Below are 15413 nucleotides of genomic sequence, written 5' to 3'. Positions count from 1 at the left end.
TTTATTTTTGTCAAAGTGGTCCATGATTTTGCCATGTGCAATATGTTCTAAGACCTTACATGTGATGGAAGTAAGAGATACTGGTCTTTAGTTAGATGCTAGGTGCCTTTCGTCTTTTATAAAAAAAAAAAAATGGAACTACATTGGCATCTCTCCAATCTTGCGGGACTTCACTAGTGTTCAATGATGTATGATATAGGTATGTGAGTATGGGAGCAAGTTGTTCTGTTGCTGCTTTCAGTATAGAAGCTGGTATTGAGTCGGGACCAGTAGCATTATGCGGTTTCAGGTTTCAGGTTTTTTAATAATTTTTTTGTCCTTCGTGGTGGAGTATGGACTTTTTCCTTTATCCGGAAAGTTATTTAGGTTTTCTTTGGTAAATACTGACTGGAATTGGTCGTTTAAAATGTCAGCTTAGGACTAAGATATGTCGTAAGACCATTCTAAGACATATCTTAGTCCTAAGACAGTTTCGTGAAACTGGGTCCAGAGCTGTATACATAAAACTACTTATCAAATAATAATTTCAGTTAGTTAAGATTTGTTCCGAACGAACGGATTTTTCTATATGTCCTATGATACATGTACCTTAGTACATTAGTACTACGATTGGATATCTTAACTTAAGGATGAACTTATTTAAGTGAGGTTTTGAAATTCTTGTTAAATGTTCGGACTCCTTGGTGCCCCACAAAACACCCATTTATTTTTCCATATAAGACTCAATGGCTCATAAAAGTTCATTTACCAAAATTTTAGAAGATTGTTGATTTTCTTTCTTTCGTTTTGAGACCCAAATAATACCAATGCAAAAATAATGTAAAAGTTCGAGTCAGCCTTTTCCCACCATATTTTAAATCTCCAATACATGTGTATCTCGAAAAGGAAGTCCATGACCTATAAATATTTTTAGCTTATCCTTATCCTTAATTGGTGCTCTAACAGCTTATAGTATGGACTTTAATTTCTTAACTTCTTAATTTTTACCTTACCTCACGTACTTAAGTACACCCTTAAGTGGCTTTATGCATATTAGTCAAGATCCTGGGTCAACGCTTTGTTTAAAATTCTTGACACCGGATCTGTATCTTAATCAAAATGATTTGAAAATAATTTTTGACATTTTACTACCGGTTTCACAATTTGCATTTCATTTTTATTTTTTTTAAACAGTTTATGATATATTTGTATATATATGATGTTTAAAAGCCTATCTCGATAATGTTTTCTTTGTGGCAAGATGGCTATACTTTTTTGCAGTTATGACAATACAAACTATATGCATTTTTTTTGGCCAAAAATTATCATGAATCATGAATCAAGTAACTAAATATTTAGATATCAAAAATATCTTTTCTATCATTTTCTTCCATTGTCGAGTGGAAACATCTTTTGACCAATTCAAAAAATTGGTACAGACATGGGATCCAAGTAACAGCTCATGCCAGTGCAGTGCATGCATTTAGTGTTTAAACCTGTTTTATTTTTATTTTCTGTGTAACTATCTAATTTGTGCAATCTTATTATTAACTTGTGCTATATTTTAAGTGTACTATATGCTTTTAAAAACTTATATATGTCATTATGGTATCTTACTATGCATTATATGTTTAGAATTGTGTTGTTTTCATGACTTTTTTTTTGTATGTGTGTATTGTATTGTGTGTGTGTATTGTATTTTGTTTTTAAGTCGATTTGAAAAGCTCACTAAAGCTTGTGTTATGTAGTTTATTGAATATCGACTCTAAATAAAACTTTGAATCTTGAATCTTGAATCTTGAATCTTATCAGAATTTCCAATTTCACGATAGAAATGCACTAACATGATTTATGCTTTAGTTACCTTCCATATGCTTGGATATTGTTCTGACCGTTTAAAAAAATGAAATTTAACGGTTTCAATGATAATGATTATCGCAAATAACTATGATAATGATACAAGTAATAGCAATATTATCGATCATCGGAAAAACTATGGTATGAAAGAATAGGAACTCCGATCTTTTGCGCTCAAAATGCAGTTTTTGCTTTAAAATGGGACAATTAAGTGTAAAATATTTGGTATTTTGAATCACGGTTTTCTAATTTTGTCAATTTTCAAGTCTATTGTAATGATTTCAACCAGAAATCGCTATACTTTCATCTAACTGACGAGTCTACGTTTTCATTTTCATAATACTAGTAATCTAGTATCATATATCATATATTTGCGATTGAACAATGAAAACCTTAAAATTTCCAAGTTGCTGGAAAGTTGCTACTGTTTTAGTTTTTTTTTCGAAAAAGGGGATAAATCAATATTTTCAAACTATCGTCCTATTGCCTTCTAAAGCTGTGTGGGTAAAGTTTTTTTGAAAAGTTAGTTTAATATTTTTAATTTAATTTTTAAACACATGCTATAATGTTAAAAATTCCAGTCAGGTTTCGTATCTGGTCATTCAAAATTTTAAAAAATATGATTGGTATTTATGATATAATCATGATAATTTGTTTAGCTATGGAAGATGAAGAAATTGTTTGTATGATTTGTTTTAATATCACGAAGGCTTTTGACCGACTCTGGAAGAAAGGTCTATAATTGGCAAACATAAAACTAATGGCATAAAAAGCAAAATATTTGAATTGAAAATTATTTGAGTAATAGAAATCATAAAGTGCTTCTAAAAATATATCCACATTTGGAACATTAAAAGCAGGTGGGAACAAGGCTCAGTATTTCGGCCCTTATTTTTTCTTAGGTTTATAAATAAGATAGCAGATGCAATCCAATGTTTAGTTAGATTTTTGCCGATGACAGTTCACTTATGTATTCTTCGATTAATACTATAATAGATAAAGAAAGGAGATAAATGTGGATTTAGAAACTTTAAATAATTGGTCAAAATAATGGCTTGTAAATATTCATTCTAAAAAACATAATATATGGTGTTTAATTTCCGTATGGATTCACAACATATTAATTTAAAATTCAATGGACACCACATATGGTTATACAAGAAGCAATTTAATAAAATGACAAATGCACCATGAAAACGATGTCAAGATCAGAAGATCTGTGTCAGACATACATGCACTGTATATCTTATATCAGACAAAGAATGCAAGACAGAAATGATCACATCACAATCATAAAATAAATCAATTTGACAAATATAGTTGACAGATTGATTAAGGTATACAAGAGACAAATTAATAATGACAAATGAACCATGCAAATGAGGTCAAGGTAAGAAAATCTGTGTCAGACAGACATGTACACTCTAAAAATTGTGTTTAGAGCCTAAACACTTTCCTAAACACATTTGTGAAACCGATTTTTAACATGTTTTAAATCTAAACATGTTTAATATTTAATGTGCTTACAGCCTAAACGTGTCAAGCGTTAACGTGCTTAGACTGTAAACATGTTTAGATGTAAAGTGCTTAGACTAGAAACATGTTTTGCTAAAAAGTGCTTAGACTGTAAACATGTTTAGTTGTCAAGTGTTGTATCTGAAAACATGTTTAGCTCTGAAGTGTTTTGTCAGGAAACACGTTTAGTTGTGAAGTGTTTTGAATGTAAACATCTTTAAACCATAAAGGGTCGTGAAGAAAAATGTTTATCGTTTTAGTGAGATGAGCCGTTACTTCATTAGACCCCAAATAAACTAATATCCGGATGACTAGACTGTAAAATGTATGATAGCTCTCAATTCATGTTTTCATACCATCACAAAAGGAGCAAAACGCATTAAACTAAGAAACTGGAATTCCAAATCAAATTGATTGTGACTAAAACCTTTTCAATTTGAATGAGTATTTTCTTTAATTCAATTGTCGACATTCGACTATTGCTTTTTTTCTTCATTTCAAATATTCATTAAACAGTCTAGAACTTTTGAAATTAAATTATTATTATACTTATTCTAGGATTAAAAACAAAATTACAACATATGAAACAAAGGAATATATGTAATTGTTTATTTCCAGTTAATCATTGAACACAATCAAATATAAAATCATAAATTCATATCAACGTACATATACATAATATTGACCAATCAAAACAATTAGAAAATGTCCTGTTTTCATTTTACAAGTCAATAAGAGCTTCCCCTTTCTTAGTACCCAACAGCTGGTCACTGGCCTGAAAGATAGAAATATATTGATAAGCAACTAAGTAGAATTAATCTAAAAATAGAAGTATACGAACTAATTAAAAACACCAAAAAGTAAATGCATGATTTAAGATCAAGATAACAACATTAGAACCGTGACCGTGACGGTACGCACAGTATTGGTGAACCATACTAGTTCCACGTTTTTTCTTCCTAATTTGAGCATGTCTTTTAGAATAAATGAAAACTGGTATGATATGTAATGTCTAAAAGACTATAGTTTTATAGTAATATCTTTGAAATAATAAAATTATAACATAAAATTAAATCAAATAACCCTAAAGGGAAAAAAACGTCAAAAAATATGAGCATAACTTGTAACATGGAAATCGAGTTTTTATAGTAATTTGAATCAGAAAATCTTATTTATGCACGCAAATTAGCGGGAAATGCTATGCGAAATTTTAGCACAATTCGCTTCGACGTCGCATCCGACGTTTTGGGCATTTTTTTCAAATATGCGAGTTAGAAGATGCATTGAAATGTTCATAAGAGGACGTAACAAGACATATGAAAGAGGGGGGGGAAATTACAATAGATTTTACGGTAAGAAATTTTATAGAATGCAATAATAAATAAACGAAAAAAAATAAATTATTCTTAATGTGCTTTTAATACCGTTTACAAATAGTACAAAAATATAATGGTTTGGAAGTGGAATTTTCTAATCGAATTTTAACTTTTTGCTTGTCTAGTCCATTTTGTTACCGTGTGCTAAATGCACAAATTATGTACGTTTTCGTAAAGATGTTGTACATTCGAACGCAAATATAAATCAATTGTGTATCTTATTCTTTAATTTATGTATTGTTTTGGTAATGTGTTTTTGAAAGTCTTTCTCATATAAAAGGAATTTTGAATAAATAATGAAAGACAAAAAAATAATAAGAAAATCGAAATGTCTAGTTTGATTTGTTACCGTGCAATCTTGTAACGTTTTTCCGTGATTTTCAACGTAACGTTTATTTTGTCATTTTAATTTTTTATGCATAAACTACGTTCTTGCCGGCCAAAACAAATTTAACCACTACTGAAAGAATAAGATTAAATAAAGAAAGAAAGGAAAAAAGAAGAAGAAAACAAAAAGCGGGATGCTAAGATTTAGATGCAAACGTTAACACAGGCTTTAAAAACGTTCTCTCACCGTTCCGTCGATGAACGTTTTCTGACGTTACAAACGTAGCACCAATACTGTGCGTAACGTCGGTATAAAAGCATAAATGTACTGATGACTCGATTAATATTTTTAATATAAAACTTCTTTTCATGTTAAATATCATTCATTTGATCAAATATTTATTGACATTTTTAAAATCAAATACACTTCGGATTCTTACCTAGCAATATAGTTGCTACTGTGCATTATTTCCTCTTTTAGCATGTCAAGACAAATGATCTACTCTGCACTTCTCTCATCTAAAATAAAACAATACATATCAATAAAAATATAAGAAAGCACAACCGCTTATAATTATTGAAGAAAAACAAGCATCTTTTAATTTATTTCAGCAAATGTTGATTGTGCATTTAGGAAGTGCTTACTAAAACAATGAACTCGATATGACACTGGTTTTGCGAATGATGCACTCGTCATATTCCGTTTAGTTCCCTTCATGTTCCATTATAATCTGCCGAGGAGTATACCAAATGAAAATTGTCCTCACAAACTCCTTTCCAAGAATATATACATTTGAAAAATAAGTGCTAGCTTGCATGATAGAACATTAAACAAATCTTATCCATCACAAGATAGTTTGAACAACAAAAGCTCTTACAAGCACTTGTTTCGTGGGATGGTTCCGCCTTTTTCTTCTCCTGCATTGACTATACGGTAATGTACTTGTAAATAATACTTATTACTGTCAATAATCATTTGAAATAGGCAGTACAAAATAAAAATCAGTATAATTATAACTCATTACCTTTCTGAAACAGTTAAGTTACGATCAGTTATGGTCAGAAGTAAACAACGTGGTCTTTGACTTCGGGTTCTTTGTTCCTTCTTCCCGCTCAATAATTAGCACGTGGTATGCATGCCGTTTTCGGCCTAAATGTGTTGTAATTCTAAACGTGTTTATGAAAGTGTCTAAATATTGGAAGTGCTTAGAATTGAAACACGTTTAGCTTCATATACTTGACGATATAGCTAAACATGTTTAGCACAACAACATGTTTATTGCGAAGTGCTGACAGCCTAAACATGTTTAGTGCGAAGTGCCGAGAGCCAAAACATGTTTAGTTTTTAATGTTTAGAAATTAAACACTTTCCTCAGCACATAAGTCTTGCAACACGTTTAAATTTTAAGCACTATTTTACAGTGTACATCCTCCATCATTCCATATTTCAAATGTAGTTATTATATAAAGACTTAACCAGGAAAACTTACATTAAAATGAGGTCAAGTTCAGATAAACCGTACCGAACACAATCATTACATACACAAACTAAAGTTGGTATGTTGCTAATAGTATCTCCAAAAGCGACCTACGACCTAAACTTAACATTGACCAATTAAGAAGTAAAATAAAGCAAAAGACAGGTTTTACATGTTCCTACACAACAGACACGTAAAATATTTTTATGAGAATATTAAAAACCCAAAATTGTACAGTTTACATTATTGAAGATTAAATGGGTATAATCCTGCATGAAGTTGTAGTTCTGTGACTGCATTTTCAGTTTCCAGGTTATTCATTATATTCTCTAGATCATATCAGTAGTCAAACCTTCATAGGGATCTTGCCATGTCTTGATTTGGACAATGATTGTTTTATTTCGTTGGACACTTAAATTCCCTGGATAAAGTCATCCACGAAAACCACGAAAATTGGTATCCCACTAATAAAAGTACTTTTACTCTAAACTGGGACAGTGGTATAACAGTATAACATAAGAACGAACAATAAAAATCAGTTGAAAAAGGCTTAACTCATCAGATGGACTAACATACAAGTGGATGTGGCCGGGTACTTATACATCCCGACACAAAAAGACACAATGAACAGATCTGAGAGTACTCGCAGTTATCTGACAGCTAGTTCAAAGCCACCAACAACTAATAAAAAATCATTAACCATGCATCTAAACAATCAATCCGTATACACATCAATCAAAGTTTAGTTTGCATCAATTATTTCTTTAACCTACAGCTTTTCGTTTTGTATGTTATGGATTTATTTTGCATTAAACAATAAAAGAATATAAACCACACAGTTCAGTTTCCAACTAGAATACAACAACACATTTATTAAAAAACTGCGTCCAAATGTTCGAAGTCTGATTTTCAGTTGAAATAGAAAAAAATTGTTATGATTTACTTTTTCCAATATAACCATTTGGAATATTTTTCTTTATTTATTTGTTTACAACATTTTTAAAAAGACCACATAGTGACTTCTAAAGACGATAAAAGCGATGTTCATCATCTTTTTTCTGTTGTAAGTTTGATTTAGTTACTTTGTGTCATGAATTGGTATTGAGGCAATCTCATAAAAGTGTCTTATATATCAATGAGACACAACAGCACGACTAAAAAAGGTGCAACATTCATTCTTCGACAAAAGAATACATCACAAGAATATATAAGTTTTGTAAGAAAAATACCAAATTCGTGAAAAGTTGTGTTAGACTTGAAGAGCCAAGGCAAACTGAAAAAATATTTAAACGAATGAATCGATTTATAAAAATAAAAAAAACACGATTCTTTAATTATATGTTACTCTTCACAAAAAACCCACATGTTTAGCATTGAATAGATAGTAGGCCACGTCTGGCGTATAAAATTATAATCCTGGTACTTTTGATAACTATTTACACCACTGGGTCGATGCCACTGCTGGTGGACGTTTCGTCCCCGAGGGTATCACCGGCCCAGTAGTCACAGTTCGGTGTTGACATGAATATCAATTATATGGTCATTTTTATAAATTTTCTGTTTACAAAACTTTGAATTTTTCGAAAAACTAAGGATTTTCTTACCCCAGGAGTAGATTACCTTAGCCGTATTTGGCACAACTTTTTGGAATTTTGGATCCTCAATGCTCTTCAACTTTGTATTTATTTGGCTTTTTAACTATTTTTATCTGAGCGTCACTGATGAGTATTATGTAGACGAAACGCGCGTCTGGCGTATAAAATTATAATCCTGGTACTTTTGATAACTATTAAAAGATCACAACGTAGAAGTATTTGTCCTTTTAATCAAATAAATTAAAGATATGTTTTGAATTAACCCCATCAACTCATTTTTTTTTTAAATGTTCAAATGAAGTAACTTATTATTTTTTTTAATTATTATTTAATGATATCAGCTGTGAACATTATTATTCTAAAAAATGACAGTTATGAATTTGACTTGTATGCAATCAAATGAATAATATATATATTTTGTTTTAAATAGGACCTTGACTTTAACAGTTTAACGGAATGCGCTTTCAACATTTATATCAAAAAGAACTTACCTGAAAAATGTTTTTTTTTTATCTTTGGTCTAGATCCATGAATTGATAATTCCTATATCAATCTTCAGAGGAATACATGTACATCACTTACTAAATGCCATTTATTAGATAAAACAAGATAAAAAATCATATAACAATTCATACTAGAAAAAAAATAATGAACTATCAACTACATCTTTTTTTTAACCTAATGTAGCAGATGGTAATGAAGGTGTTTTTGTTTACCAAGTGTGAGCAAGTGACGTTACACTTCCGTTTTTTTTGTCGTAACTGTAAACGAGTTTGTCGGTACATATTTTATACTGACCGGATTAACAAAACGTGTCAAGTTGTGACAAATACAAAGAACAATATTATTGTTGTACCTAGCGCCAACTTAAATACTTCTAGATGTGCAAAGCTACCACCGGTTAGTCTACAATTATAATATTAACATCTGTATCAGCCTTTTAACGTCTTGCCCGCTTAGTTACAAATGGAGTCGTCGACAGGATTGATACATGTGTAAGAAAAAAGGTGGTAGTTAGAAAGATCCACAATATCAAAATTGCTTTCAGACTTTTACCAATGTACGCAAAAATACAGACAGTAAAAGAGACACACAATGCCGTACACGATAGGGATAAAGTTATTCAAAGTCAGATTGCTGAAAATATGACAGAGCCATGGCTGAAACAAGACCTTGAGAAGATATAAATGGATCATCTTGACCTTGCTTTTTACGATATAAGAGAAGAAGCAACCCTTCTTTTTCAAGATGCAGATGCCTCCTATCTTACAGTAAAACCTAGGAATACTAAGGTGAAACATGATAGTCCAGATATTTCTATATTTAATAAGCAGGCTACATCGAATACGCTGACACACGCTGTTGCTGACTTAACATAGGAAGTCTCAAACCTGAAAGTTGAAATTAACAACTTTAAAAGTACTGGTGACACTAGACAAGGCACACAACCACCACCAAAATTATATAACTGCAATAAAATTTAACACATAAAGAGAAATTGTCGATCTGAGAGAAGGACAACAAATTATTTAAACAAGATCAGCCTACTTCCAGGAGCCAGGGGAAAGGTGTGTCGTCTGATGGCTCGAAGACACTATTTACAAATTAAAACTATCGGTAGATGTTCCCCTGTTGAAATTGAAATGGGAGGAGGAAATAAATTGAATTATTTACTTGACACTGGTTCGTATATATCAGATAAATGATTTCGAGAAAATCTTATGAATATGTATGAACTGTTCGAAAACACAAAATACCTTAAACTAAGAGCAGCCAATGGACTTGATATCCCATATATTGGTTATATAGAGACTGATATTTCTGTACCTTTGTTGAAGAAGACGATTGAGGATCGAGGTATTTAAATTGTTAAAGATGTCCACGATAGCAATGATAATATATCAGGCATCCTTGAGATGAACGTTGTCAACTAATGCATGGTATGACTTCAGTCGGGGATTGGATCGTTGTATATGACTTAACTTAAGAAAAATGAGACAATGGTTAATTGAGTGAAGGCATTTAGAGAATGCACCAACAAAACATTACTGGTTTTGCACGGAATTTCAGGAAATATGGATGCTTGCATTCCAGCCAACTCTGTTAGTGTTGAACTTTTTAAAAATCATTTACCGTCCTGAACGACGAAAAGGGCAGCCAATGCGCTATCACGTATACCAAATAGAGACATGTTGCCTCAAACATCACTGAACTTGAACTCCTTGCAAGTCACTGCTTTGTAAGCTTGTATTAGAGAGATTGAAGACAGCCTGGATAATGACATATCTCAGTCAGAAATTAGTGATGTTGGCTGTATCTACCTAAGTATACACTAGAGGATATACAGATTACTCAAATGCAAGATTCTACAATAAAACGAGTTTTTATGTATTATTCTCAAGGGCGTAAACCGTCTAAATTGGAGAGGAAATTTGAGTCTAATAAGCTTATTTCAATGTTGCGTCAGGCAGAAAGAACAAAATCAGTCGATATAATTTTGTTTCACAATGTATTAGACCAACAACAAGGACAATTGTCACAACTGGTTTTGCCAGAAGTACTTAAAGAGCAAGTCCTAATGATGCTTTATTCACAAGCATGAAATCAGGGGATAGCACGAACTATCAACTTAGTAAGATCAAGATTCTATTGGAATGGCATGTTTTCTGACATTGAAATATTTTGTAAAGATTGTAACCGTTGCAATGTTCCAAAGATGCCCAAACGATTGTCAAAGATGGGAGGGTTATGTTATACATGTATTAAGGTTTTTCTGCTAATGAAACAAGTCTAACAATTACTTTATATACATGTTAGATATATGACTATAGTTGTTATCCATTCGTTTGATATGTTTTTAATTTTTCATTTGTTTATGGACTTTCCGTCTTAATGTTTCCTCGGAGATAATTTGTTTTGTTATTTTGCTTTGTATGGTTTATGAAAGTTACATGTTTCCATTAACTCTACACTTTTTCCAAGTAATGTATTTCTTTCATTGATAAATATATATTTTTTTTAATTTCACAATGATTTTCTTAAGCAATGGTCACATTATATTGAGCTCTTATGTTCCACTTACTTGTCATATATAATGATTTATTTCCTTTGTATAACAAAGGAAAATTGAAAAAAACTACATGTCATATATAGATTGGCAACAAAATTTAAGATGTTACAAAATACAAAATACAACATGTACATCAATTAATTACACAAAAGTTTAATAGATGTTGAAAGGACATGAATCGATTAAAAAGATGACACATAGTAAATCTATCATGGATTGAAAAGGTATGTTCTCTCATTGCAATATGATTATAGTGAAATATGAAAAAAAACACGTTAATCTCATGCGTCCGACGCGCTTTTTTGAATCTATTTTCATCAAGAACGTTAAAAGCCGAACATTTGAAAGCCAAGCACGTGTAAGAAATAACTGAAAGAGTTGCACAGCTTTTTACCAAATGATATACAACAACAGTTAAATCCTGTTAAGGTCAATTTTGCCTGAGAAGTTAGAAACCTTAGTTTCCGTTTACTGTAATGCATATATTTACATTTAAAGTTATTAATATGCACAAAAATGTAAGATTATTTCCTAAATTTTCCGAATCCTTAAGCACATAATAAATATTCGTTTTCAAGTACTTCGATTTGGTTTTGGTTTAACAATAGGCCGCAATGCTATTTTTTCGTCCGGATTAGTCTTTGTCCTCCCTGGAATGTTTATATACTGAGGATTTAGTGGTTTTCTAAGATCTGAAATTAAAAAAAACAGCATTCGTAAAAACAAAATTATTCAAATGTCATTTAATAAAGCAAAAATAAAACTAGAAATTATTTCACTTTCAAAATTTGTCTGATGCAAATAACCGACTGTATACTTCGACAATTTAAAGTCATGTTAGCATTCTTCAGTTAACCTCGTACGAACGACATAATGACTTTACTTTAATGACATTAGAAAGACAGTCGTAGTGTCATCTGAGTTACCAGTTCGTGAAACCAAAATAGTATCATATCCAAATCTATCTTCTCCGTGTTGCTCGTCGATGTATTCTTGTTCACCATGCATCTTTTAAAAATGTTATGATCTGTCTTTTTTTCAACTGTTATGGATTTTATTTCGTACTATTATAAAATTGCTACACCATGTTGAGCAAACTAGTCATAGGCACACACATACCTTTTAATTAGGTATAAATAGGTTATCTGTCATCAAAATGGACTCTTGAAATAAGCATGTGAGACAAATATATTGATAAGATGTTCATTCTGTTTTAAATGTGTTTTTTTTTAGTTTGACCTAACATAAATGTAGAGATAATCATGATAATGATGAGAAAACTTTTTTGAAGCGTATTTGTCGAGCATTTAAAGATTTGAAAAAAATGTGTATTGAAAACTTTTTTAAGTACCTGCAGCTTTAACATTTGGAACAGGTATCGCGGTAAATGGTTTCCCACTATTAATAGGTTCATAGGTGTTCTCGCTGAAATTATAAATATTGGCAAAATGAGTGTATCACTTCCTGTAATTAAAGTAAAATAATTAAACTAAACTAAGGGATGAGCCGCCATATTGATCTGTTGAAATTCATGTGAAATTCATGCAATAGAATAAAAATAAAACAACATCTACCTCAAAATTCCAAGTATTATAGATATTTCGAGGAACTTATCATGCTGTTGCTAACAAAGCCAAAGAGGCACATCGTGTTAGACTACAACATTACTCGTGACAAAGCGGTCCTAGAAATTTTTTTCTGCACAAAAATGTTATTCAACCTGTTGCAAGTGAATGAGTCATCATAGATTTTTCTTAGCCTATTTTGACAAAATTGAACCATACTGGCTGATAATAGGGAACTATTATTTCACCATTTCACTTTCAATATTTAAACAAAAACAAAAATCATAATATAAATTTCGCTTCTGGTAGCTAGTGCCCGTTTTACAGGCGAGTAAACACATTTCATTAAAAAGCCTATGTAAAATCTTATTTTTCTATTCGTTAACTGCACCTTTAATCATTTTACCAACTGTTGTGGTTTTATGGTCATATATTAAAGTCATAAGAAACCTCAAATTAAAAAAGATATGCATATGTTTTTTTTATAACTAAATGGATAGTTTTCATTAAACAACTTATGTACATATACTTTTTCTGATGAAAATTCTTTAATTTGTCCACATTTAGAATAATTTTACTTTTTTTTAATTGCTTGCTTCCAATGTATGTGAAGTTAGCAGCCGGTTCGTTATTCGTTATTCGATATTCAATATCCAATCGGCTGCTAGCAGCCAGTTTGATATTCAAAATTTAGTGAAAAAATTACAAGATAATTAAATACTTGATAACATAAAAAGCATGATTTTCATATTTAAAAAGACTGATAAGATAAGTGGGAAATCGTTAAATGACCTTTTCAAGCTGTCGTAATTTCTCGTCGTAATTTCTCGTTGTCCTCGAATATAAACCCTTTTCCATGTTGCATATTTGTCTTTATGTAATATAGAGTTTTGTCAATAAACGACTTCAAAGATGTACTTTTGTGTATAATATTTCTTAAAACAAAAAGAAAAACCCATAACTCTAGAAATATTTATAACTATAAATAGAAATATATATGGAAAGCCAAAAAAAACCAAAACAAATCATTCGAAAAATGTCAAAATCTTAGGACAAAGGGCACAGGGTAATGGTGAGAGCCCCCTGATCTCTTAATCTTTCTAATATTTGACAGACATTTAGTCAATAGGTAGATACAAACGTGACTAAAAGGAATTTGGGTACACTTCCTGTCTTCTATGTTTACGGAGCGCCCAAAGTGCCAGTTGGATATTCAAAATATATAGCGAAAACCTACCCAAAACCACTTATATATATAGAGTCAATGATTTGGTTGAATTTTATTGACATTGAAAGACCAGGGGGGTCTCACACTCATTTAAGCGGTCTCAGGTAGGTTTTCACTGTATATTTTGAATATCCAACTGGCACTTTCGGCGCTCCGTAAACATGAAAGACAGGAAATGTACCCAAATTCCTTTAAGTCACGTTTGTATTTACCTATTGACTAAATGTCTGCTTAATATTAGACAGATTGAAAGATCAGGGAGCTATCACCATTGCACTGTGCTCTTTGTCCTAAAATTTTGATAATTTTTAAGTGAAAAGTGACAATATAAGCCCTCCATAGATATCGAATATGACAATATTCTGGGAAATCCTTCTAATACAACCTTTACATATACAGAGTCTATGATTTAATTAAATTTTACGGACAATGAAAGACCAGGGGGGTCTCACACTCATTTAAGCGGTCTCAGGTAGGTTTTCACTATATATTTCTTTTTTGGGCATTCCATAAATATTTCTATTTATATTTCAGAATGTTTTCTAGAGTTACATATATGTAGTGGTTTTTCTTTTTGTTTACAGAAATATCATGTATAAAAGAGGCCCCTCATGGGGGGGGGGGGGGGGGTCCTAGTAATCACATAATCACCATTTTTTTGCCAATATAATCTCATAATCATTAAATATTTGCTTATCTTTAGTAATCAAATTATCATAAACTAAAAATACAGTCCTAGGTAATCAAATAATCATGAAATATTTGGCTTAATAATCAAATAATCATTAAAACAACAGCCAAGTAATCACATAATCAAAAACCCCATGAGGGCCCTCATAAAAGTAAATCTTTGAAGTTGTTTTATTGACAAAAATCTATTTATATTAAGACAAATATGCAACATAGAAAAGGGTTTATATTCGAGGACAATGAGAACTTACAACAGCTTGAAGAGGTCATTTTACGATTTCCTACGTTTCTTATCAGTCAACTTAACTATGAAAATCATGTTTTTTATGTTATCAAGTATTATTTTTTTTTAAGATTTTCAACAAAATTTTGAATATCCAACCGACTGCTAGTAGCCGGTTGGATATTGAATATCGAATATCGAATAACGAACCGGCTGCTAACTTCACATACATTTGCTTCCAGGAAGCAATTCGCCGACATATTTTCCGTATGCATAGTGAACCGAGCGTAACCCTCCTCGTAAAAATTCGGTGACCACAATACGCATGGATCTGTCATTGAAATAAACAAATATCTGATTATACATGTTAAACACGTGCTCAATACCCATGCTTTTTGTGATTTGTTTACTAAAAGGTGACAATCGATAAAACTCGGCTTCAAAACACGGCATTTAATGACCAGCCATATTTATTAAATCATAACAAACAGAGAGAAAAAAAAATTGACG

The 15413-nt window shown here is 31.3% G+C and overlaps 1 long non-coding RNA gene across 1 annotated transcript; it reads right to left on the bottom strand.

Moving 5' to 3' along the window:
* Nucleotides 1–3973: 3973 nt before the first annotated feature.
* On the bottom strand, nt 3974–6214 carry LOC134723639 (uncharacterized). The gene is made up of 3 exons (XR_010108140.1): nt 6080–6214; nt 5495–5573; nt 3974–4126 (listed from the first exon to the last, which is right to left on the bottom strand). It is a non-coding gene; the product is annotated as an uncharacterized LOC134723639 (long non-coding RNA).
* Nucleotides 6215–15413: the final 9199 nt, after the last annotated feature.

Source organism: Mytilus trossulus, chromosome 6 (assembly GCF_036588685.1).
Source record: "Mytilus trossulus isolate FHL-02 chromosome 6, PNRI_Mtr1.1.1.hap1, whole genome shotgun sequence".
In the NCBI taxonomy this organism is placed as follows: domain Eukaryota; kingdom Metazoa; phylum Mollusca; class Bivalvia; order Mytilida; family Mytilidae; genus Mytilus; species Mytilus trossulus.
This window is presented reverse-complemented; position numbering and strand designations above follow the sequence as displayed.